General features: G+C 39.3%; 1 protein-coding gene across 5 annotated transcripts in view; it reads right to left on the bottom strand.

Annotated features, from left to right (window-relative positions):
* The window catches only part of LOC109418124 (talin-2), a 226,222-nt gene that overhangs the window by 192,294 nt on the left and 6,570 nt on the right, over positions 1-27,358 (bottom strand). The window contains exon 1 of one of the 5 annotated variants that reach the window (XM_019692315.3): positions 5,602-5,739. The exons of 1 other annotated variant lie outside the window; for it this stretch is intronic. The gene's annotated coding sequence lies outside the window, so the exon portion shown is untranslated. Of the gene's footprint in view, positions 1-5,601; positions 5,740-27,358 lie in introns of those variants that run through there. 3 more of the 5 variants (XM_019692317.3, XM_019692316.3, XM_029870904.2) reach the window with 3 other exon arrangements.

The following is a 27,358-nucleotide window of genomic DNA, read 5'->3' as shown; positions in this document are numbered from 1 at the left end:
TCGAGAGTGGGATTCGATCCCAGGTCCTCGGCGTGATAGTCAAGTGTTCTAACCATCACACCAGGTCCGCTCCACAAGTTGAACATATTCAGCGTACATTTTTCACTGTGAGCCCGGAACTATGCATGAAAACATGTTGGAACCATGTTCAAAAGGTATAGTTTGTTCATAACACTCTTAAGGCGAAACTGGAAGCATTTTTTCATTTTTTTTTTTGGTTTTTGATTTTTCATTAAATAACGAAGCAATATTTTCAAAATCGGTTTTCATACACATGTAGAGATGGATCAGAGTATCTTCTGATTTTTTTTGTGGTGGAAAATGTTTTCCATTTTTGCAAAAACCATTGTTTTGTGAAATTTTGTTTTTTTGTAAAAAGAAGAAAAAAATAAACGAAATCCAAAAAAAAAATATTTTGTTTGACTTTGGATAAAAATAGTGTTCATTAAAAGTTATGGCACTTAAAGTGGAAGCTCCTTTTTATTACTCGAAATTTAAATTTGAAGTAACCTCACTTTTTACCTGTTCAACGACCCTAAAACATGCAAATTGCGGAGTATTCAGGATCAGAATCAAATTGCAAATGGATGGAAACGTCTATGCTCGTCATTTTCTACAAATTACAAGCCAGTTTAATGAGAAAATCCAAGAATTTACATTCGTTGAACAGGTAGATTTGAGGTTAGGGGATCGCCACTGAGCATTTGCGCCATCTCTAAATCTCAATATTTTTGGCTCAAACTCAGAGGTTTCTCTTTTTATGTCATTTGAAACCAAGTTTTAACAACTTTTCAAAAAATATGTTGCATCCTAATACACACAATTGCTGTTAAATATCACGACTTTCACGTATTTTTTAGGATTATTATAATTAAGTGGAACTGAATCATAACCATTTTCTCTTGGAAAGGAGCAATGAGCAATTTTGATTCTTGAAAATTTGAACACTTTGCTAAATTTCACAGAATGTTCAGCTGAACTCAGAAATGAACCATGATTTGCTCTGAATTGAAGGTGAATAATGGACCTTAGAAGTAAGTTCTGAAAATCTTGAATAAAAGGGCTTAGTTTTTCTCAAACTTCAAGACGCTTCATACTTAATACTCTTAGCAGGATTCTCGTCAACGGTTGCTCAGTATCGTGAGAATAGTTGGCAATAATATGTTTGTTCAGATTCCCAAGCATCATTTGATCAGAATTCTGATTAGAATTTGCAAGAAACATAGATTTACTTACATTCCGAACCGAAATTAACCAAAAACTGACAAACCTAAGTTAAAAATGAGCATAAAACAGCATAAAAAGAGGGAATATTGTGCATAAATTATGCCAGGGCTTTAATGAGGGAATCTAGTATACTAGAACAGGTATTGCTCCTGAGAATTCGAAATGCGGACAAGGGAGTTTCCCGGCAGTTCCTAGAGAACCCAAAAAAACGGGGTACCAAGGGGCGTTTCAGGGGTTGTTTCAGGAAATTTCAGGAGCCCTTTGAGAGCATTCCGTCAGGTTTTGTTGGTGTTTTAAAGGGATTACGGGTATTGTATGGGTGTTTCAATAGTATTATTGGGGATCTCTAGGACGTTTCAAGGGACTTTATGGTCGATTCAGGGGGAGAAAGGTTTGCGAGCCTTTACAGGTCGATACAGTGGGTTTTCATGGGCGTTTCAAGTTACTTTAGAGGCATTTCAGAGGACTTCAGGGAACAAGGGTGTTCCCAGAAGCGTTTAATAGAATTTCGGGGGCAATTCAAAGGGTTTTCAGGTGCGCTTCAGGGGGTTTATGGAGTTTTTTAAAGGCGTTCCAAGAGGTTTCAGGGCCATTTCAAATTAGTTATGATAATTTCAGGATCATGGATGTTTCAAGGGCGTTTCTATGCATTTCAGGTCGCGGTCGTTTCGTGGCGGTGCCAGGAATATCCTTGAATCCCAGGGGTTTCATGGGAATTACAAATGTAACGCTTGTGAAACCACCTGAAAAATCTCTAAACTTCTTAAGCCTCCGAAATCCTCTTAAAGTCTCATCGGACCTCATGTTATGCACCTGAGACCCTTCGAAACCTCTGTGTTACGCCTTTGAAACTCGCCGAAATTTCTCTAAAACTTCCTGAAATCTCTTCGGACTCCCCTTCGCACTCCAAGCAACCCTCCGAAACCCCCGAAAGCGCCTGCGTAACGCTTCTTAAATCTGCCAAAACTGCCGAAAATTCTTCAAAACAAGCTGAAATCACCTCGACAACGCCATAAAAACCTCTCGGACCCCATGTAACGCTCTTGAGACCCTGCGAAACCCCCGAAAACGAATGCGTAACGCCCCTGAGTCCCCTGGAACCCCTTGAGATGAAATTGAGACCTCCTAAATGCCCCTGAAAGCTTCTGGTACCCCGCTGAAATACCTTGGGAGTCCCTCAAGCGCTCTTGCAACCTCCCTTTGCTCTTTCCGTTGACAAAGTTACCATTATTATATTATATTATATTATTTTGCACACATTAGATCTGAATAGCTCTCTCTTTTTATACAGGGCATATAAAAGGTGCATATACTAAAAGCGCAGAAAAAATCAACCTTAAACATCTTCTAGTGCATAAAAAATAGCCACCTAATTATGTGAAAAAATATAATATTTATCAATTGCTTGCTTTCAATTCCACTATTTTTTGCTAATTTCAGAAAAATTTGATGAAAGATTCAGAACTCTAACTGTGAATTAGGTACTCTAGGATAATTTGCTTTAATCTCCTCCAAAAACTCCTTCTGGAAATTCCTGCAGAAATTCCATTCGATTATTACTTCTGGAATGCAATTTAGGCGTTTCTTCAAGAATTCCTGCCGGAGATTTTATCTCCAAAAACTTCATTTGATATCAAACAATTTCTTCAGAGGATTCCTCTAGATACTTTTCTAGGGCCTCCTACAGAAACTCTTCCTGGGTATTCCTCAAAAAAGTACTTCTCCAGATTCCTCCAGAAGTTCTAGCTAGAGGTACCACCATAAACTCATGAAATCCCTTTGCAAAACACTCTAGAGACTAGGGGCGGGACAGCTTCTAATACCTGCTCTAATACTCACTAATAAATATTAGTTTCGTAATCTTCAACAAAAACTGAGGCAATTACATCATAGTATGTCATGAATTAATAGAGAACGTCCATCTGTCAACAAAATGAAGCTCACACTGCATGGTGCATTCGGTAAATTTCTGCTTTTATTTTGATTGTTTTAGTAAATAACATAAAATAAATTTATTCCAGAGCAAGCAGAGGGAGTCTCAGATGGCACAAACTCTAGTAACTATAAGGTCCAGGAATTGGTTCCAACTTAGTGGATATACGTTTGATGGAGAAACTTTATGGTTGAAGGGAATATGCCAAGATGGTTTGAGTTTTCACTTTCTGATATCGGAAATAAACTGTAAAAAGTACAATGAATGTAAATGGTATAGTGTTTCCATTGATATTTTCTGAAATGTAGACGGTAAAGCATGTATTTAGAACTCTAAGGTGAAGTCAATCGCATTCCACCGCCAGCACCACACCGCTGTTACAGTAGTTGAATATGAAGTATAAGCTCCAAATAGTCTTGTTCAAATTAAATACACTAGCGTGCCATCCAATGGATCGATGGGCAGAATGAATCTTGATTTTCTTAATTTATCTATATGTAGTTCTCATGGAAGAGCCGTTTCAATTCGACTGATCAAACCGACAATCTTTTTTGCTTTTGTCTACACCGTACTTTTTAAATGAGTGCTGGGTACCCGGGTACCCTATCGGCCACATTAGTGTTGAAAACGAATCTGTTGAACTTCTACCAAAGTCCCAGAAAAAAAAAACTGCAGAAAACACATAAGGAACTCTTGGAGAAATCCCAGAAGAATCTTCTGGAGAAATTGCTGACTGGATCCCAAATACACTGGGGGGTTTTCTCGGCCCTGCAGTCTTCAAGGGGTATTCCAACAGAATATCGGATGGAACTCCTGATGGAATCCCTGAAAAACTTCTGAAGAAGTTCCAGAAATAACTTCTGAGGGAACCCCAGAAGGAACTCTTGGAGAATTCCCAGTGATCAGCATTTCTTTTGAGTATCCAGACAAAATATTCTCAGTGAATTTTCAGATATACCAGGAACTTTGGTAGATTTTTTTGGAGGTACTCTTGCACGAATTTCAAAGAAACATCATCCAGACATAGCTCCCCAAGCCTTATTTCGTGAACTTCCCAACCGGTCACCTCACTACTTGGGAAATGACTTCTGAGCATCATTCACTAGGAATTTTGAGTATAATTTATTCAAAATCCAATGTTGTTTTATTCGGAGATGTGTTACTCGGAATCCGGGCAAATTAATTGAAATGAAGTCAAAAAATGACCCAAATAAGGGTTTTTGCAGTAATGTTTGGTCTGAAGTCGTGAGTCAGATTTTTTCAGAGTGTTGAGGTTACAATCAGAACATTGTCAAGATTTGTTTAGAACCCTGAACATTTGGTGTGACTTCGTGGTCGTGCGGATAGTGTCACCAAGCAGTTGGTCGCATCGTGCTAGGAGCGCGGGTTCGATTCCCGCCGCAGCTGTCAGAAAAACTTCTCGGCTGTGCCACTGGGCGTTGCATGCTAGTCCGTTGTCTAGTGTCGTGCTTCCTTCAAAGAGCGAGTAGCTCACTGGAAGTACTAAACGTGTCCGTGTCTTTTAACATGATTCGCTGAAAATTAGAAATAATATTTGTTTAGAATTCAAAGCAAAACTTGTTCCATGTTCTTGGCAGGATTACGAGATTACTACGAAGGCCTGATCAATAAATTACTCAGTAATTTGAGCAGTATAATGAGTTTCAAGGAACACGTGAGAAGGATTTGCTCTTAATTTTGACACCAAGGTTACTCAGTAAAACTAGCTTCACATGAAAAATTCTAGTTTAATATTGAACGTTCCATTTCAACTATTAATTTGCATCCTTTTGACACGTGTTTCGACCTCGATCAAAGCCAGTCTTTTCCATGCACGTTTAGATTAAAGACACTGTATGCTAAAGACACGAAATCTGATGATTGTTGCTGTTGATGATGATTGTCGCGTCATGACGATGATGCTGTCGAGCAATGCTTTTAAAGCGCGTTTGACAGGTCTCCTGTTTGATTGGAATGACATTGACAGCAAATTTGGAATTCCAATTGGAACATTTCGTGTCTTTGCATATATGTAGTGTCTTTAGTTTAGATTATACGTGATTCAAACTCAGGGTCGTTCAGAAAGCACATTTTTCGTACACTTCGTACTTTTCAATGAACATCTCCAATTCTGGAAATGGAAATTTGCATTGATTTATGAAAAATCTGCTTTTCTACGTAACATTCACTTGACTGCCCTCCGCCCCCGACGAAAGCGATAATGACGGAATATTGTACTCTGATACACTAGTCACTAGAATGCACCCATCAACCGAGAATGGTCATTTAATACACCACCAAGAACCAATGTAACACCCACCAATATAGTTGGTGACGATCACGGACGCGAGTGGGTGGCGCCCAAACTAGGTGACGTCGGCATCGACGACGACGACGGGATAAACTTAAACGCAATCGGGTGAAGAAAAAAAAATAAACACCTTCAGATCAAGCTGCGGGAGCACAAAACTCAGAGCGGTTTAAAATCGCGCGCGGCTAACCGTACGTTCGGACAGTTACTGAACGCGACTCAGCACTCACTCCACCGACTTACTGCTACACTGACTGCAGTGAACTAGCTATTCGATTCGAGCTGCTACTGACTGTGGGACGACGGAAAGCTGAAAGCTACTCAACTCACTCAGCGTAAACTGTGACTGTGAAAAATTGAGTCGGCGGCGATGTACAGTCAGCCATCGAAATGACGATGACGATGATGACGGCGACGATGACTCGTGTAGTTTAGCAACTTTAGCAGTAAGTGAAGTCGATAGTCCGTACGTTCACTAGTAAGTCGGAGAAGCGATCGATATTTACTGACGGATTGGCGGCCGGCGGTTGTGAGAATGTGAGAATATGCCGCTTCTACCTATGATAAAATCGCCGGAAGGGTGCAGCGGGCTGGGGAGAAAAATGCTGACGGCAGTGGTAATTACTTTGCATAATGAAGAAAGTGATAATTCTCTAATAATAAACCGCGCTGACTAATGAAAACAAACTGTGATTGATGTTTGCGGATCGAGTCGGACCGCTGGCGGTCGGGTGGGGGATCAAAACGCGACAAGTTTGTAGTTTTAAGAAAAATATACAAAGATTTGAGACTTTTGTTGTTTCTCGAAAATGTTTTTAATACATATTACAATTGGCTTCATTAGACACTAGGATTAGGAATAACGAACTGTTTAAGAAACCTTAAAAAAGTGTTGGAAAGCATCTCACATCAACTATTAGAACATAAATATTCATGGAGACGCATAGTTGTTCAATACTAAATTTTGGGCTTGAAAATTCACAATACGAAACACTTGCGGTCTCGTCTCGGGCATCTGACTATGCACAAATATAACTACATTTTTTATATGTTATGAAGCATTTGTATTTTATCTTACTCTATACTAAAGATTTACCGAACTTTTCAATACGTATCTGGAAGTGGAGTATGTCAGTCACTCGTTGAAAGTATTCACCACGGTATAGATTCTTACCTGTAAAAAATAAGATAGAAATAAAAAGCATTAAACGTTTTGAAATTTTCAAATTTATCTATTTATTTTTGTTTACGATGAAACATCACAGAATATGGCTGCCACAATTACCGACTACTTACGTTTTCAAGAGCACAAATCTTGAAAATTCATAAACAAATGCGCTTGATATGCATTATGTGCCTCTTCTTGCAAGTGAAACAAGCCGGAATGAACAACTGTAGCATGGTTTATTTAAAGCTACCATTGTCAAATTTGTTCCTCTAAAGTTTTTATCCAAAATTTAAAAAGGGATTTCTTGACATTTCACTTGGTCGTCCATAAAGTACGTCACGGTTCTAGGAGGAAGGAGAGTTTGTGAAAGTGTTACAAGCAATGTATTAACCCTAGTAGGATGTTGAGGTCAATATGACTCAGACAGGCTTGCTGAAGGTGCACTACACCATCGTAATGCGAAAATCCTAACATCTTAGGAGGTTTAAGTATAGTAAATCCCGTACGAAGGGGGGAGGAGGGTAGGAAATTACCAATTTTAGCGTGACGTACTTAATGGATGCTCCCTTAAAAAAGAGTGACCCTTACATTACATTAAATTAACAATGTAATTAGATGTATTCCCATAAGCGATTTTCTACTTGTTCTACTTGTTTTCTAATTGTTGATCTAGAAAACCTTATGCTGAAGAAATTCCTCCATTGATAATTTCGGAAATTTTTTCGCAGATTGTTTCAGAAAACCATCCACGAATTCCAGACATTTGTACAGCGATATTTTTGAGAAAACCAAGAGTTTAGAATCCTAACATAAATTTCTTCAAAAAACCATCCAAATACACAAATATTTTTCAAGGATGGCTTAAGATAACTCACCAGCGATTCGTTAAGAAATATCTCCTAAGTTCCCTTTAGAAATTCTTCCAGAGATTTGTCCAGAATTTCTCCAGAGATTTCTCCTTACATGGACTGCATCTAAAATTGCCTCATTGATAAAATGTCCGTCCCCTCTATGGCAAACTTTTTGTAAGGGACATCTTGAATTTGTGTATGGGTATTCACACTTTGCTGATCTTCCCTTCCTACTCCATGACGTAATTTATAGACGTTTCCCCTCTAGAAATATGTTCAGGAACTTCTTCATAAAGTGATACTAGGATTCTATCAGAAATTCTTCATCAGTTTCTTAAAAGATAAATTCAGGCCCAAGGATTCTTCAATAACTTGCTAAAGTTTTGGGATTCCTTCAGGAATTCCTCTGTATTTTTTTTTTTTTGGAAATTCTTTCAGGATTTCTCTCAAAGATGCATTTGGGAATCGCTATAGAAAAATTTCTCAAAAACAACCGAATAAATTCCTTTGGAAATTTCTCATGAGACTTTTCCATAATACTTTATAGAAGTGTATCTCTATGCATTCTTCCAAGATTTCCTGAAGAGCATTTATGACTTTATCCGAGCATTCTTTCAGAAAATCCATGAATTTTGATTGAGGATTCCTTCAGAAAATCTCCTTTTTCTTAATAAATTCCTAAAAGAATTTCATCAAGAATTACTCAATTTCTTCAGCAACTCCTTCTAGGATTCCCTCGAGAATTTCCTAGAGATTCTTTCAAATATTTCTCCAGGGATTTTTTCTAAGAACATCTCCAGAAATTTATACAGAAATTAGCCGTTCTGTTTATTCAAAAAAATCCTTCAAAGATTATTTCAGAAGTTTCTCTACGGATTCTTTCAGAAACTTCTTCAGGAATTCCTCCAGAAATGTTTTCAGAGTTTTCTTTATTTGTTTAAGGAGTTTTCCATAAATATCAGCAAGGATTTCAACAGAAAGTTACCTAGAGCTTTTTTCAGAAACTCTTCAGCGATTTCTTCGGAAATTCTTCCAAAGGCTTCACCAGGAATCGCTTGGAAGTTTTTTTTTTCAGGGATTGGTTGAAGCAATTTCGAGAAGGTTTCTTTTTGGTACTGTTCTTGCAGTACCTCCAGAAATATCTCCTGTGATTTCTTCAGAAATTCTTCCAGGATTTCGATCAGATATTCTTTCAGAAGTACTTCATGAAATTATACAAAAAAAAACTGGAGAAATTTTTCAAGGATTCTTTGAAGGATTTTCTAAATGAATTCCTGGAGATACCTCTGAAGATTCCAAGAAGTTTTTTTTTGAATATTACCTGACGAGAATCCTGAAAAAATATCCGAAACAACTTCTGAAGCAATCTTTCTGTAGGAATCTTTGGGTAATACCTGGAGGAACCCCTTCTGGAGTAATCCATAGACAAATTTTATGAGACACTGTTCGAGAAATTCAAGGAAAAATTCCTGAAGGAGTTTTTGAAAAAAAAAAAACCTGAAGAGATTTCTAAAGGACACTCTTGGGGAATTTTTGAAGTAATTCTCAGAAAAATTCTTAAAGGAATCCTTGAAATTATTTCTGCAGGAATCCGAGCAGAAACTGGAGATAAAGATATAAGAGGAATTCTTGAATAACTGAAGCAAACCCTGAAAGAACTGCCGGAGATCCTTCTGGAGGAGCTCATAAAAGAATTTCTTGCAATTTGTCTGAAGGTAGAAGTGAACAAAAATCCCTGAAACATTTTCCTAAATAACCACTAGAGGAATTTTCGGAGGAAACCCAGCAGGAATTTGAAATAAATCTGGAAAAAATCCTTGAAGGAATCACTTAAATTCATCTTTGAAGTAATTGAATGTTTCGAATGTCTGGAAATCTGAAGAATGCTCTGCTGTAATTCCATGAAGAATTCCATGAGATGTCCCTCCCAAGACTTTTTTGACTGGATTTTGTATTTTGAGGGATCAGATAAAAATATTTATCAAAATATCGCATCTTGCTTAAAATTCTTTAACAAATCAATTTTTTTAATATTTTGCAGGTTAAATGCCCCTTCCCCCCCTTAAACCAACCAAAACTTGGTGGGACAAAAAATGAAGTAAATAGTAGAAACGGCCTAAATCCCAAGAGATAATTCCAGAAAAAAACCTCTTGAAGAGCTCCAACAAAAATTTCAGAAAGCATTCCTGTAAAAAAATCTGAATTTCTGAAAGAAACGCTGGGAAAAATTAAGGAACCTCTGGAGAATTTCCTACAAAAATTTTTAGAGGACTTACCAAAAAAAAAATAACTAGAGTTATTTTTGACGAAACTTCTGAAGGATTGGCTTATGGAACTTTTCTGCAATATGTTTAGGGATTTCTCCGGCAATTGATTTTATGAAATAATTTCTGGATTTAAACTGGATAAACGCCGGGAGGAATTTCATAAGGAATTTTTGAAGAAATAACTTACGGAATTCTTTGAAAATCTAAAAAAAAAATCCTGAAGGAAATTGCAAAGGAACTCCTGGCGGTATCATTGGAGGAATTCTTGCTGAAATCATGAAAAGGGTTCTCGAATTTCTTAAGAAATACTGTAGAAAATTCTGCAGAAACCTCTAAGTAACTCCTAGAGGTAGACTACATTTTTATTAAACAATATTGAATTTTGAGCTTCCGGACGATAGCAACATTTGATGTTCTAGAAATGTTCCGCGCATAAGGTTCAATATTGAAGTAATTTCCTTGGGGGCATACCAATATATGGGGCGCTGTAATTTGACTTTGATAAAGAAAGCTAGCTGGTACAAGATAAAAGATAAAAAAAAAATAAAAAATATTGAAATCAGAATAGACTCGAAAATAAAAGTGATCCGATTTTGCTGAAATTCGGTAGGAATGATCTTTACCAAAAAAAATAGATCCGTATTTTTTTGTTTCGCCATTAGAGTGGTCATTTTGAAAATAGAGTGGTTCAAAAAACGACATTTCTCTTTTTTTATTTAAAAATCGTCATAACTTGAACCAATACACGCTAAGACCGCTCAGCACCTAGAATGTGTAAGACCTACTCATATGTACTTTCCAGACTACACCAAAAATGTGTAACAGCTACACATTCACAAAAACAGCTCGTACACTCTTCTAGATGCGAAATGTCGATTTTTTTTTTGTTTACCAAGGTCACCAGTTAACCTTGCTAGATTGCCGCACAAGTTTTTTTTTGAGAATTTCACGATTTTGTGGATGCAGGAGCTGATTTTGTAAATGTGTAAGGGTTACACATTTTTGGTGTAGTCTGGAAATTATGCACTTTGATGCTGAGCGGTTTTAGCGTGTAGGCCAAGAAAAATATCGTGAAAAATTTGTAAACCTCAATATAAAAAATAATAATCGAGATAGGTATCATTTTTTTATGATTTTCACAATGTTGGACCACAACAACTATATTTTATATTCTTTTTCAAGAAAGTTTAACTATTTCTACATAACATATAAAAAATGTCCTTTTTGTGTTGCATACTTTTGAAAATTTCAAGTTTTGTGTCTCCATCACTTAAAAAAGCCGTTTATTTTATTTATTATTGATTTTTGTTTGTGAATACACAAGTTCTTTCTAAGATTTCGCCAGAGGTTCCTTCGAATTACCCCAGAAGTATCTACTGAAATTACTCCAGTAGTTTCTTCTGGTATTCCTGCAGGAACTGGGAATCCTCTAGAAGTTACTTCTTGGATTCGTAAGAAGTTCCTTTCGGGATTTCCTTTTTTGAGAATTCCTTAAGCAGTTCCTTCTAGCAATTCTTCAAAAGTTTCTTCTGCGATTTTTCAAGGAGTTCTTTCTGAGATTCCTCAAGGAATTTCTTGAAGTTTTTTTTGGATACCTCCAGAAGCTCCTTCGAGGATTACCGTAAGAGTTCCTTTATTGATAACTCCTGACTGAACCCCAGAGATGCATTTGAACGCGTTCTGTTCATGTTCTGTTCAAAAGATGTGCTCACGTGAGCCGTGTTCATGTTCAAACATTTGAGGCGCCTGATCACAGTGCTCTTCGTAGCTATTAGCAACTGATAGCAACAAATTGCTACCGACACATACAGCTATGAACTTCTGCATGAATTTAAGTATGTTGGCCTGCTTACTCTCACAGAAAATTTGACGTTTGAGCGGTGCCGACACCTCTCAAACGTCAAATTTCGTGTGAGAGTAAGCAGGCCAGAATAGATTCGTGCAGCAATCCATTCTTCCTACAAATGTTAGACCTAAGTGCCAAATTGAAGACTGGGGTTTCGAAGTGAAAATTAAATGATTTGTCATTTTTTATTAGTCAATTAAATGCTGGTTCAAGGTATTGAATGTAAAAAGCTATTAGTTTAGTTATATATTTGGAAGACATCTGAGCAACTGAGGCGTAATACGTGGTCCATACACTACTGTGTGGACAACCGACGGAGACTTAACTGTTCCACCAACAGTATCGAATAAAAGGGCTCTTCTTCGTACACCCGGCTAGGCTCGGACATCTGCTTGTATTCAACGGTAGTATGGCGTGGTTTTTACTGCACCACTTCCGCGTATCTGATGGTCCCAACCGGGCCAGTGAGAACACGCCATGGTTTCTTTGGAATGGAATCGAAGAGCTCACTCCGGCCTTGTGTAATGAGAGAGGCATACCTAACGATAGCTAAGGGCTCGGAAGCATTCCAATATTGCTTTCTTGTCGATAGAAAACTCCTACTTCCTATTTACCAATCCAAACCAAACGCATCTGACCTGTCAATTCTGAACACCGATCTGTGTTCAATCTAGTAATATAGATTGTGTTCATAACTTTGAACAAGCTCTTGAGAGTTTTAAGCGTTTTAAGGGAACAATTTTGGCACGCTCACAGATCATGAGCGTTCAAAATGCATCTCTGCAACCCTACCTGTGATAAAAAAAATCATTGAATTCTGAGAACCTTCATAGCAAATTGTACGAAAATAAAAAAAAAACCTATAGCGAGGGTCCATTATTTCGGAGATTACATGCATTTATTCAAAAAGGACTTGAATTGGACCTGAACGCTCAGGTAGGCCAGGAGGAGGAATTCAGACCGACGATTGGTAAGTTCAGCGCCTACCAGCAGACGAACGAAAACGGCCTACGTTGGCCGTAGGCCGCGTTGCCAGACGAGGGCGAGCTCGATGAGGCCCTTCTAGAGGACTTCTGGAGTACAGTGAAAGCAGCCATCAACGAAGCAGCCGAGAGCACTATCGGGTACGTCGAGAATGGAGTCGACGAAACGATTGGTTCGACGAAGAGTGCAGAACGGTTTTGGAGGAGAAGAACGCAGCGAGGGCGGTAATGCTGCAGCAATGGAGCCGACAGAACGTAGAATGTTAAAAACAGAAGCGGAGGCAGCAGACCCGACTCTTTCGGGAGAAAAAGCGCCACCTGGAAGAAGCGGAGTGTGAAGAAATGGGACTGCTGTGCCGTTCCCAAGAAACACGGAAGTTCTATCCAGAAGCTCAACGCATCCCGCAACGGCTTCGTGCCGCAAGCCGAAATATGCAGGGATAAAGACGGAGACCTCTTGACGGACGGACGTGAGGTGATCGAAAGGTGGAAGCAGCACTTCGATCAGCATCTGAGTGGCGTGGAGAACGTATGCACGGGAACACGGCAACGGAGGAAACGACGATGCCAGTGCAGCGAAGAATGGAAATGAACCAACTCTCCCGCTGAGGGATGTTAAGGATGCCATTCATCAGCTCAAAACCAACAAAGCACCTGGTAAGGATGGTATCGCAGAAAAGATGGCCACCTGTCTGCTTCGGCTGATAGTCAGGATCTGGGAAAGCAAACAGCTACCTGAGGAGTGGAAGGAAGGGGTAATCTGCCCCATTCACAAGAAAGGCGACCATTTGGAATGTGAGAACTTCAGGGTGATCACTATTTTGAATTCTGCCTACTAAGTGCTATCCCAGATCATCTTTCGCCGTCTGTCACCGAAAACGAATGAGTTCGTGGGAAGTTATCAGGCCGGCTTCATCGACGGCCGGTCGACAACGGACCAGATCTTCACCGTACGGCAAATCCTCCAGAAATGCCGTGAATACCAGGTCCCAATGCATCACCTGTTCATCGACTTCATACGACAGTATCGACCGCGCAGAGCTATGGAGAATAATGGACGAAAACGGCTTTCCTTGGAAGCTGACTAGACTGATCAAAGCAACGATGGACGGTGTGCAAAACTGCGTAAGGGTTTCGAGTGAACTATCTAGTTCATTCGAATCTCGTCGGGGACTGCGACAAGGTGATGGCCTCTCATGCCTACTCTTCAACATCGCTCTGGAAGGTGTGATGCGACGAGCCGAGCTCAACAGCCGGGGAACGATTTTCACAAAATCCGGTCAATTTGTGTGCTTTGCGGACGACATGGACATTATCGCCAGAACATTTGGAACGGTGGCAGAGCTATACACCTGCCTGAAACGTGAAGCAGCAAAGGTCGGACTGGTGATGAATGCCTCAAAAACAAGGTACACGCTGGTAGGCGGAACCAAACACGACCGGATCCGTCTGGCTAGTAATGTTACGATATACGGGGATACTTTCGAGGTGGTGGAGGAATTCGTCTATCTCGGATCCTCACTGACGGCTGACAACAACATGAACCATGAAATTAGAAGGCGCATCATCAGCGGAAATCGGGCCTACTACGGGCTCCAGAAGAAACTGCGGTCGAAAAAGATTCACCCACGCACCAAATGCACCATGTCCAAAACGATAATAAGACCGGTGATCCTCTACGGGCACGAGACACGGACCATGCTCGAGGAGGACCTGCAAGCACTCGGAGTTTTCGAGCGACGCGTGCTAAGGACGATCCTCGGCGGTGTGCAGGAGAACGGTGTGTGGCGGAAAAGGATGAACCACGAGCTCGCTGCACTTTACGGCGAACCCAGCAACCAGAAGGTGGGCAAAGCCGGAAGGATACGGTGGGCAGGGCAAACTCTTTTGGTGTCAAGATGAAATCATTGCAACAAAAAGAATAATTCTCAGATTAAATCTCAAAACAGTCATATGAAATGTTTTAGTGGAAGTTATAATAAATTACTACAAAGCAATATTGTTGCATCAGCATTAATATTATTTGAGTGCGATTCCGCAGAATCATTCAATGTGCGAAAAATGTAAAAAATATAAACAGCTGAACAAAACAAAAACACTCAAAGGCCTTGTAGCATGATATCATCTCCACAGATAGAAGACCTGCGCTCACGTCAGAGCTAACAGTCATAACAATCATCGCCGCAACAATGCGAAATCGAGGATAATTCACCTACCGTATGGGGAACTCACTTGCATTTTCTCGCATCAAATTAACTACCAGCCGGAGTGCCGATAGTTAAGAGTACAACTGAAGTTGAAGTTCGAACAATTCTCACGACTATTGCCGTCGATGAAAAGCATGTTCGCCCGCAGTCCCAACCATCGACACGAACAATTTCCTTATTAAATTCCATATGGCCAGAACATCCCGACCGAAACAAAGACATTGATCGTGATCTCCTACACACTTTGCGGATCACTAACCGGTGATCTGCACCGGCAATATCTGCGGTATAAGTAAATCGAGCGCGCGTGGGACTGGAAACACCTATTCGGAATCAGCTAAATCGAACCGCCGTCCGTCATGCCGAAAATTGAAAACACATCTGTAGTGAATATAGTTTGGAGTTTACTACAACATCGAACACGACCGCCGCGCGTCGGGTCGAACCGAGCCGGAGGATTGGAATTTGATTTCGCTCCATATGGAGGGTGTTGTTGCGATTTTCTCGCGAAATTCCACCAAGCCACCAGCATCAGGCATCAGCAGTGGTGGCCGACCAGCCTTTCAGATTAGTTTCACCCGTCACGCGGCTCCTTGCCGCGCTGGGCGAACTCTAATAGGGGAATTCTGGTGGGTTGCAGTAGTACGGTGAGTTCACCTACCGGCGATGGAAACAAGTGCAAGTTTATTCGAGCTGCTTTGTGGAATTTAATATGTGTACAGTCAAGGCACAGTAGTCGAGATAAAGATTAAATGCGACAAAAGTTTTCAACATTCCACTTTACTATATTTCCAACTGACATTGGCTAGCATTATCACAGGTGATCTGAGATTCACAATTTCCGGAAGAGACACTCTTCTTATTATTCTTCATCTTCTTCTTCTTCTTGGCGTTGCGTCCCCACCGAGACAAAGCCAGCTTCTCAGCGTAGTGTTCTATGCGCACTTCCAAAGTTATTAACTGAGAGTTTCATCTGACAATGGCCATTTTGCATGTGTAGTATATATCGTGTGGCAGGCACGAAGATACTCTATGCTCAATGAAGTCAAAGAAATTTCCTTAACAAAAAGTTCCTGGATGGTCCAGGAACTTTTTGTTAACCGAAACAGTTAGCATCACTATGACAATCAACAATTTATGGCAAAATTGCGCGGAAAACATTAATGAAAAGGCCATCAGTTTGACGCTGAGGTTACAAGACGATTAAGTTTTATAAGATGTCTAATTGCATCGCATAAGTTTACACCGTAAATCACATACCATAGCACATCAAGTCATGTAGCGGTATTATTATCCAGCCAATAACCTCCTTTTTTGTACGCGTAAGGCACTTTTGTTGCATTTTATACGATGTAATATTCTCGTATAATAGTTATTTATGTGACGAGTTGCAAAACGTTGATTTTTTCAGCACGAGTGCTGAAGAAATCGAGTTTTGCAACGAGTGGCATACAAAATTTTATGCAATGATTTTTTCATTATGCAACTAATTTGGGTTGCAAAATGTTCATAATGCAACCCAAATGAGTTGCATAATGATCATTATGCAACTATTTTTTATTATGCAACTCATTTCAGTTGCATAATGAACCATTACGGAAAAATTGACCATTATGATACCAAAATGAGTTAAATAAAATTGAAATTATGATACTGAATTGCATAAAAGTACGTATTTGACTCAGATCTGCTCCTCAATGATGACTAGATTGAACCGCTATTTTTTCGAATATCTGAACCATAGTACAGCACAACCGTGCTACCGCTCACGCATATTTGATCAAGTATAGTTATCAGCCAGATAGATCACCGCATCATCGATCATTGCAATCTTCGAGTTTCTGACTGCCGCCACCAGGCGATTCAACCGAAATCGGAGGAAAAGTTGACTTCATTCATAACGTTGTTGCGTTCGTTCGGGACGACAACGTTCACGTACCCGTACAGCCAGAGCAGTGTGAGCTTTATTGGTAAGTGCATTGGAAAGTGGTTCACATTGCCGTAGGCGATAATGAAATGTGGGATGCCAGCAAACGATTGGGAGTTGGCAGTCAGTCAGTGGCTTCTGTGGCCCTGGCAAGGTAAACCGGTTGGCGACTATCCTGACTGAGAGAGCCACCAAACGGGACAGACAGTGTCGCTTTTTTGCACATGTGTTAAACCTGAATGTGGGGCGAAAAAGATGTCAGGTAGATTAACCTTACGAGCAATGAGTATTTCTCGCAAAAGAAAAAACCGAAATGATATAATCAATAAACAAATCAGCTAATCTGCCATACGCCTATATGAAAGTTCAGTACAGCAGCCGCACGCGTAAAACTGCCCACCATTCTGTGCCAAAAATAATTCTTGATGATTTCATAACGACTAATTATAGCTCAATGCTTTTCAAACAACCACATAACACAGCCACAGTTGATGGTGGTGGCGTCGAACATTCAATGATCGCGGTGGCGGCGGTTGAGCACTACGTAGGAACAATTATTAAAGGCTACCCCGAACCGTGAGCTGCTGAAGCTGGTGTGTCGTCGCCATTTGGCAATGTTGCTTCATTCAAAGATTCTAGTCGTGTCGAGACAAAGCGCGTCATCCGCAACCCTTTGACGGGGTAGACGCTGCGAAACAGCTGGATGAGCTGTGTGTGCGTGAGAAATACGGAGGAGTGGACAACGATGACACTAGCGTGCGCAGGGTTCTTGCTTAGGGGGGGCATCATTATTATGGTGCAATATATGTATGATCATGGTGCAAAATAGAATTATGGTGTTACACGTAATATGAATTCTCAGGCAGGGGTTTCAACATGTTGTGGTGCTAACATCGCCAAGTACTTCATATTGGAATTCTGGAGAAGGCTTCGGATGGTGATGATTTCTAGGCATTATGAAACATTAATATGAAGTCATTATCTCGACTTATTTTATAAACGTATCAAATACAATGAAGAATATCGAGAAAATTATCAATTATAAAAAAAATATTGTCGTTGTGAAAGAATTTTGATCCTGGACAATTAGTTATGCTAGAATTGGAGAATGTCATGTTGATCGGAATCCTTGTTGCAATCTACAGAGATTCCTCCAGGAATTCCTCCAAAAAATCTTCCAATAATTCCTTCAGAACTTCCCCCAGGAAGTCTCAAATATTTCTCCAGGAATTCCTCCAGTATATACTCCAGGAATTCTTCCAAAATTACCTCCAGGAATTCCTCCTGAAATTTCTTTCAGGAAAAATCCTCTAGGAATGTCTGCCAGAATTCCCCCAATATTTCTTCCAGGGATTCCTCTAGGAATTGCTCCACGGAATCCCCCAGAAAATTCTAAAGGAGTTTCTAAATAATATCTTCCTGGAATTCCTCGAGAAATTCCTCCTGATGTTCCTTCAGAAAATTATCTAGGAAATTCTCAACGAATTTTTTCAGGAATTCCTGCATCCATGAATTATTTCAAAAAATCCTTCTTACAACAAATTCCTCTAGAAATTCCTCCAGAAATTTCTCGAAAAATAACGCCAGAAATTCCTACAGGAATTCCTCCAAAAAAAATCCTCCAAGAATTCCTCATGAAATTCCTCCAGGGATTTCTCCAGAAAATCCTCTAGGAATTTCTGCCAGAATTTCTCCAGAGAATCCTAAAAGAATGTCTCCCGGAACTTTTCCAAAAATTTTGCGAGGCATCTCTACAGGAAATACTCCACAGATTCCTCCAGTAATTTCTCCAGGATTTTTTTCAGGAATTCCTCCAGGGATTCAATAATGAATTTCTTCAGAAATACCTCCAGATATTCCTTTAGAAGCTCCTCGAGGGGTTCCTTCAGACATTTCTTTAGAAATTCCTCCAATATGCAACTAGTAATTTCTTTCAGGAATTCCTCCACGGATCCCTGCAGAAAATCCTAAAGGAATTTCTTCCAAAACTCTTCCAGGGAACCCTCCAGGAATTTCTTTAGATTTTTTGTTCAGAAATTTCTTCAGGAGTTTCTCCAGGGATTCATTACTGATTTTTTTCAGAAAAACCTCAGAAACTTCTTCCAGAAATTCCTTCAGGAATTCCTTCAGAAATTCCTCGAGGAGTTCTTCCAGACATTTCTTTAGGAAGCCTCATATATTTCTCCAGAAATTCCTCAAATAAATCCTCCAGGAATTCCTCCAGTAAATACTCCTAAAATTCCTCCAGAGATCCCTCCTGACATTTTTCTAGGAAAAATCCTGAATGTCTACCTGTCAAAATTCCCCCAATATTTCCTCCACGGATGCCTCCATAACATGCTAAAGAAATTTCTCACGGAATTCTTCCAGGTATTCCTCAAGAAATTTCTCCAAGGATTCTTGCATGGATCCCTCCAGGAAATTCACAAACAATTTCATCAGGAATTCCTCCAGGGATCCATGAATTTTTTCAGAAATTCCACAAAAAATCCTCCAGAAATTCCAACAGGAATTCTTTCAGAAATTTGTCGAGGAAGAACTCCTGATATTCTTCCAGCAACTCCTCTAGGAATTTCTGCCTGAGTTCCCCAAGAATGTTTCCCGAAACCCTTCCAAGAATATCTCGAGGAATTCCACAAGAAATTTGTCCAGGAAATCCTCCACGGATTCCTTCAGGAATTTCGTCAGGATTTTTTCCAGCAATTTATCCAAGAATTCCTGCAGGAATTCATTCATAAATTTCTGCAGAAATTCCTCAAAAAATTCCTCCAGGTATTCCTTCAGAATTTGCACGAGTAGTTCCTTCAGATATTCATCCAGAAATTTCTCCGAGATGCCTCCAGGGATTTCTCCCCGAAAATCATCCATGAACTCCACCAGAAAACCCTAAAGTAATTTCTCCCGAAACTCTTCCAGGAATTCCTCCAGGAGTTCCTCGAATGATTCCGCGAGAAATTCCACCAGGGAATCCTCCACGGAATCCCCTAGGATTTTCTCCAGGATTTTTTCCTGAAATTTCTTCAGGAATTCCTCCAGGGATGCAATAATGAATGTCTTCAGAAATTCCTCCAGATATTCCTTTAGAAATTCCTCGAGAAGTTCCCTCAGAATTCCTCCATTAATTTTCCAGGAAGCATCATATATTTCACCGGAAATTCCTCAAATAATTCCTCTGGTAAATACTCCAATATTTCCTCCAGAGATTCCTCCTGAAATTTGAGAATTTTCACCAAAACTACAGGGATTTCTCCTTGCATTCCTCAAAGAATTCCTCCAGAACTTTTTCTTGGAGTTTCTCAAGGAGTTCTTGCAGGGATTCGTTAAAAAATTTCTTCAGAAATTCTTTTAAAAAACTTCTGCAGAAAATCATGCAGAAATTCCTCCAGAAATTCCATCAGAAATTCCTCGAGGAGTTCCTTCAGTTTCTCCATGAAGCCTCATATATTTCTCCAGAATTTCCCCAAATAATTCCTCCAGGAATTCCTCCAGTAAAAACCCTAGAAATTTCCTCAGAATTACCCCCAGGAATTCCTCCAGAGATTCCTCATGAAATTTCTTCTAGAGAAAATCCTCTAGGAATGTCTGCCAGAATTTCTTCAATATTTCCTCCAGGGATTTTTCAAAGAATTGCTCTACAGATTCCTCCAGAAAATCCTAAAGGAATTTCTACCGGAACTCATCCAGGATTTCCTCCTGGAATTTCTCGAACAATTTTTCAATGGATTCCTCCAGGAAATTCTACAGGAAATTCTCATGGACTTCTTCAGGGATTCATTCCTTTAACGATTTATTCATGAATTTCTTCAAAAATCATCCAGAAATACCTCCAGGAACTACTCCAGAAAATCCTCTTGGAATTTCTGTCAGAATTCCTCCAGAGAATCTTAAAGGAATGTCTCCCGGAAGCCTTCCAAGAATTCCTTCAGGGATACCTCCACAGATTCCTCCAGGAATTTCTCAAGGATTTTTTTTCACGAACTCCTTCAAAAATTCCTTCCTCCTTGGATTCCACCAGAAATTTCTCAAGGCATTCATCCAGGGATTTTTCCAGGAAATCCTTCACGGAATCTTTCACATAATCCTCAATCAATTTCTCCCAGAACTCTTCTAGGAATTCCTCCAGGGATACTTCCATGGAATCCTCATAAAATACCTCCAGGGATTGCTGCCGGAATTCCTACAGAAAATTCTCTAAGAATTTCTGCCAGAATTCCTCCAATATTGTCTCCAGGGATTCTTCCAGCAATTCCTCGACTAATTCCTCCAGAAAATCCTAAAAGAATTTTTCCCGGATCTTTTCCGAGAATTTCTCTAGAAATTCCTCCAGAGATTTCTCCATGGATTCCTACGAAATTTCTTCGGCAATTCATCCATGAGTTTCTTCAGAAATTGCTAAAAAAATCCTTTATTAATTCCTTGAGGAGCTCCTCCAGACATTCCTCCAGGAAGCTTTAAATATTTGTCCAGAAATGCTTTAAAGAATTCATCTAGGAATTTCTCTAGTTATGCCTCTAAGAATTCATAAATGAATTCCTCCAAAAAAATCTGGAGGAATTTATCCAGAAATACCTCCCGGAATGCAAACATGGATTCTTCCAGAAATTTCTCCAGAGATTCCTGAAGAACATCATCCAGGAATTTCTCCAGCAATTCCTCCAGGAATGTTTCGCAAAAAATACCTCAAAGAATTCTTTCGGGAATTCCTCCAGGAATTCCTCCATTCATTCCTTCAATTTTTTTTTTTTTCAGTAATTCCATCTTGAATTTCTACAGAGATTCCTCCAGGATTTTCATCAAGGATACCTTAAGGAATTCCTGCTCGGATTTCTCCAGAAAATCCTGAAGAAATTTCTCCCGGAACTCTTCCAGGAATTCCTCGAGAATTTTTTCCAGGGATTTCTACAGAATTTTCATATCTGGAATTTTTCCAAGGAATCTCTCCAGAAATTTCTCCTGGGACAACTATAAAAAATTCTCTAGTTTTTGCTCCAGAAAATCCTCGAAAAAATTCTTCATGGATACCCCCAAGAATTCCTCTAGGTATTCCTCCAAGAGTTTATCCACGGATTTCTCCAGAAAAAAACTTCTCCCGGAACTGTTCCAGCAATTCCTCTAAGAATTCCTCGAAGAATTCCTCGAAGAATTTTTCCAGGGATTCCATCAATGAATTTCTTCAGATATTCCTCAAAAATCCCTCTGGGAAATCTTTCAGAAATTGCTTGAGGAGTTCCTTAAAACATTCCTCCAGGAAGCCGCAAATATTTTTACAGAATTTTTTCAAAAAGTTCCTTCAGGAAATCCTGCAGAAATTTGTCCAGGAATTCCTTAATTTTTCAGGAATTTCTCCAGAAAAATCTTTAAGGATTCTTCCAGAAATTTCTCTAGGAATTCTCCAGGGATTCATTCTTGAATTCCTTCACAGATTCCTTCAGGAATCCCTCCTAGGATTACAGCAGGGATTTTTCCCGGATTTTTTCTGGGAATTTCTCTAGGAATTCCTTTAGGAATTTCTCCATGGATTCCTCCAGGAATTTCTTCGGGAATTCATCCATGAGTCCATCCATGAGTTTTTTCAGAAATTACTCAAAAAAATCCTTCACAAATTCCTCGAGGAGTTCCTCTAGAAATTCCTCCAGGAAGCCTTAAATATTTGTCGAGAAATTCTTTAAAGAATTCATCCAGGAATTTCTCTAGATATTTCACCAAAAAAAATCTTCAGGAATTTATCCAGAAGTACCTCCCAGAATGCAAGCATGGATTCCTCCAGGAATTTCTCCAAAGATTCCTCAAGAGAATCTTCCAGGAATTTCTCCAGGAATGTTTTGCAAAAAATACCTCAAAGAATTCTTTCGGAAATTGTTCCAGGAATTCCTCCATTATTACTTCAAAAATTCGTTCGTTAATTCCATCTTGAATACCTCCGGGAATTTCTACAGAGATTCCTTCAGGAATTTCTGCAAGGACTCCTAAAGGAATTCCTGCTCGGATTTCTCCAAAATATCCTGAAGAAATTTCTTCCGGAACTCTTCCAGGAATTCCTCGAGAAATTTCTCCAGGGATTTCTACAGACATTTTTTTCAGGATTTTTTTTTCTGGAATTTTCCAAGGAATCTCTACTGAAATTTCCAGAAAATCCTGGGACAACTATAAAAATTTCTCTATTAATTGCTCCAGAAAATCATCTAAAAAATTCTTCATGGATTCCTCCAAGAATTCCTCTAGGTATTCCTACAAGAATTTATCCATGAATTTCTCCAGAAAAAAACTTCCCTTGGAACTGTTCCAAGAATTCCTCGAAAAATTTCTTCAGGTATTCCTCCATGGATTTCGCCAGGAATTTCTCCAGGAATTTCAGCAGGAATTCATCCAGGGATTCTTCAATGAATTTCTTCAGATATTTCTCAAAAATCCCTATAGGAATTCTTTTGCTCGAGGAGTTCGTTTAATCCTTCCAGGAAGTCGCAAATATTTTTCCAAAAAATTTTCAAAGAATTCCTGCAGGAAATCCTCCAGAAATTCTTCCAGGAATTCCTACATTTTTTAGGAATTTCTCCAGAAAAACCTTTAGGGATTATTGCAGAAGTTTCTCTAGTAATTCTCCAGGGATTCATCCTTGAATTTCTTTACGGATTCCTTCAGGAATTCCTCCTAGGATTACAGCAGGGATTTCTCCAGGAATTTTCCAAAGCTTTCTCTAGGATTTCCTCTTTGAATGTCTCCAGGGATTCAGCCAAGTACTCCTCCTGAAAATCCTCCAGAAATTCTTCCAATAATTCTTGAAAGAATGCCTCCAGAAATTCCTCCAAGAATTTTTTCACGGATTTTTCCAAAAATTCCTTCAGGAATGCCTCCACTGATTCCTCCAGAAATTGCTCCACAAATTCCTCCAGAGATTTCTCCAGTAATTTCTGTGAGGATTCGTCATTGAAATCCTCAAGTAATTCTTCCACAAATTCAGGAATTCCTCCAGCAATTCATCCTGGAATTCCTCCATGAATTATTTCATGGATTCCTTCTGTTACCCCTCCAGTGTTTCATCCTGTAATTCCTTCACGGATTCCTTCAGGAATTCTTCCAGGGATTACATCAGGGATTTCTCCAGGAATTTCTCATAGCTTCCTCCAGGAATTCATAGAAACTCCTCCAAATGTCTCTCCAGAAATTTCCTCAGGGATTCCTGCAGAAATTTCTCCGGACGTTGTTCCAGAAGTTCCTCCAGGAATTCTTACAAGGAAAACTCCAGGCATTCTTCCAAGGATTCCTTCAGGGATGCCTTCAGAGATTCCTCCAGGGTTTCTTCCAGGAATGCCTCCAGAGTTTACTCCAGGAAATCCTCCAGGGGTTCGTCAATGAGCCCCTGCTGGAACTCTTCAAGAAATTTGTCCAGGAGTTTTTCCCCACAAATCCCTCTATGGATTCTTTCACGAATTCCTCTACGGATTCCCCCAGGAAAATCTTCAAGCATTCTTATAGGAATGTCTCCAGAGAATTCCTTCAATAATTTTCCAGCAATTCCTTTAGTAACTCCTCCTGCAAATTCTACAGGAATTTCTTGACTCCTCTTCCAGTTTTTGAGAGCTTCTTTCAAGAATTTTTTCAAGCACTTCTTTAGTAATGCCTTCAGGGATTCCTCCAGAAAGTCCTTCAAGGATTTCCTCTGAAATTTCTCCAGGGATTTCTCCTAGAATGCCTCCACGGATTACTCCAGATATTTCTCGAGCTGGTAAAGTGATTCTCAAAATGATACACGGAATGCTTTGATGCGCGAATCACAAAATGGTATATAAAATTCAATTGTGGATGATACAATGAACACCAAGAAGATGTATAGAATTTTAAAAAGGTGTGTGATGTGAGTATGGTTGAATATATACCTCAATGATCAAGGGAACGTCGAGATATTGCATGCGTGGCAAGTAATTGCAATTTGATTTATAGAATGCTAAGATAAAACATGAGATTTGGAGATGGTGTAAACATAAAAATGTTGGTGATGCGTGAAAATCAAATTGCGTGCGGCAATAAAGGTGCATGATGTCACCGTGGTGTATAGGATCTTCCGATAACACTGAGTTCATTGGTATGGTGCATTGAATGCTGATATGGAGCATGTCATTCAAAGATGGTGCTTGATGTCAGTATGATGCATTAGAGTTGACATCGTACAATAAATGCTATTTCGATGTACGAAACTACATACAATAATAATGGTGCAATAGATGCCTAGATGATATAGTGAACGTCACGATTACACATTAAATGCTTTACTAATGCATGAAAATTATCGATGGTGCATTATTTCGCAATTAGACACATATTTGATTCAAAGATGGTGCGTGAGATGTGGTCTAGATGATTCTGTGAACATCATGGTGGTGCATGATGTCTGTATGGTGCATAAGCATCACCATGATTCTGTTATACTCGTCATGTTTCATATTAAGGTGCACTTGCAATTTGTGCAGAGGTGCAGGAAACTCAAAGTGGCACAGAAATCAACATGTTCCAGGTACGTGGAATACTATTTTGTATGCGAAATGCTGAAATGGTGCATCAAATTCAAATGTTAACCACATCATAATGGTGCATAAGATACCTAGATGGTATAATGAATGCCAAAATGGTGCATGGAAGGCTTGGAAGAAGGCGTATGATGCTTGTGAGCTACATTAGTTGTCACCGTTATTCAAAGATTATCAACATGTTGCATGGTTAGGTGCACGAATTGCAAAAACGGTGCATAGAATACAAAATAAAAGTATATTATGTGATGCTTACAACATAATGGTGCATCAGATGCCTAGATGATATAATAAACGCTGAAATGGTGCTTGGAAAGCTTTGATGGTGCATGAAATTTAATGATGATGCATATCAGTATGGTGCATTAGATTCCTAGTTCATTAAAAGATAGTGCATGAGATCAGCATAATGCGTGGATAACTAGATCAATCTGTGGATGCTTTGAAGAAGGTACATGATGTTAGTGTGCTGTATTAGTTGTCACCGTTATTCAGCGACACTCGACATTGTGTATGGCTAGGTGCACGAATTGCAAAAATGGTGCTTGGAATTCAATGTAGTGCCGAAGTCACCATGGTTCACGTACATGGATTACAGTTTTGGAAAACGATATGCCAAAATGGTGCATGTTATTCGAATATGGTGCTGACATCACTGATTAGTTAAAAGATGGTGCGTGAGATTAGCCTAAAAATGATTCTGAGATCATGGTTGTGCATGAGATACTTTGTATTTTGTAGATTGTATGTATCAGGGGTGCATTTGTTGCCACCATGATTCAGTGATTCTCAACATTGGGTGGTTAGATCTAAAATTAAGAATTGCAAAAATGATGCATAGAATTTAATGTGGTGCGGAAGTCAACATGGATCAGGTACATGGAATAAAATTGGGTGTACGATATAGCAAAATGGAGCTTATGAAATTCAAATGTGAATTAAATGCTTAGATATTTATGTGATCATCATGGTGGTACATGGAATGCAAAGGAGCTACATGATGTCTGTATGGTGCATTAGTTTTATCATGATTCAGTTATACTCAACAAATTCCATATGTAGGTGCACGAATTGCAAACATGGTGCGGGAAACTCAATGCGGCACAGAAATCAACATAGTCCAGGTACAAGGAATGCTATTTTGTATGCGAAATGCCAAAATGGTGCATCAAATTCACTTGTGAACCACATCATAATGGTGCATAAGATGCCTAGAAAGCTTTGAAGAAGGTGCATGATACTAGATGATGCATTAGTTGTCACCGTTTTTCAAAGCTTATGGTTAGGTGCACGAATTGGAAAAAATGGAGCATCACATTTTACATATGCAACAATTCTGAAAATCCAGGGTATCAAAGCAATGATTGGTTTGATGAACGTCGTATGTTGAAATTGGATTTTCTTTCTTAGAACAAAATTTGTTAGATCAGGGTTTCTTGTAATTTCTTCAATTTGTATAATCCGTCCGATAGCATCATCAAGAAAAATTATTTATATCTTCTTCTGTCTTCACCTTGCAGCTATTTGATTTTTGTACATGTAAGGTTGTTCCTGTTTCATTATAAACTGACTTAAATACTGCTTGTGAAACTGCACAGAAGCTAAACAATAGCTACAAAATAAGTTTCATACAACTAATTACTTTCTATCCTTTTTATTTACCTATATTTTTTGTTTAATTTATTGTTTTCTGGATAGCTTTTATGACATCCCTGAAAACCGTAATTCACAAATGCCTGGTAAATTGTTGATTTTCTGTGCAAAGTAGATTACTCTTCATTTCAGTGAAAAAATTCCCAGTACCGGTAATTTACCGGTACTATCGGTACTGTAAGCCCCAGTACCGAAATACCGGTACTCACCAAAAGTGGTCGGTACTGCGACCCCATACCTAGATCATTCTGTGGACATCACGATGGTGCATTGAAATCTTTGAAGAAGGTGCATGATGTTAGTGTGCTGTATTAATCGTCACTGTTATTCAGTGATACACGTTATTTTGTATGGCTAGGTGCACGAATTGCAAAAATGGTGCTTAGAATTCAATGTGGTGCCGAAGTCACCATGATTCACGTACATGGAATACAGTTTTGGAATACGAAATGCCAAAATGGTG

Source organism: Aedes albopictus, chromosome 2 (genome assembly GCF_035046485.1).
Source record: "Aedes albopictus strain Foshan chromosome 2, AalbF5, whole genome shotgun sequence".
In the NCBI taxonomy this organism is placed as follows: Eukaryota; Metazoa; Arthropoda; class Insecta; order Diptera; family Culicidae; genus Aedes; species Aedes albopictus.
The sequence above is the reverse complement of the archived record's forward strand: the minus strand, read 5'-3'. Positions and strand labels throughout refer to the sequence as shown.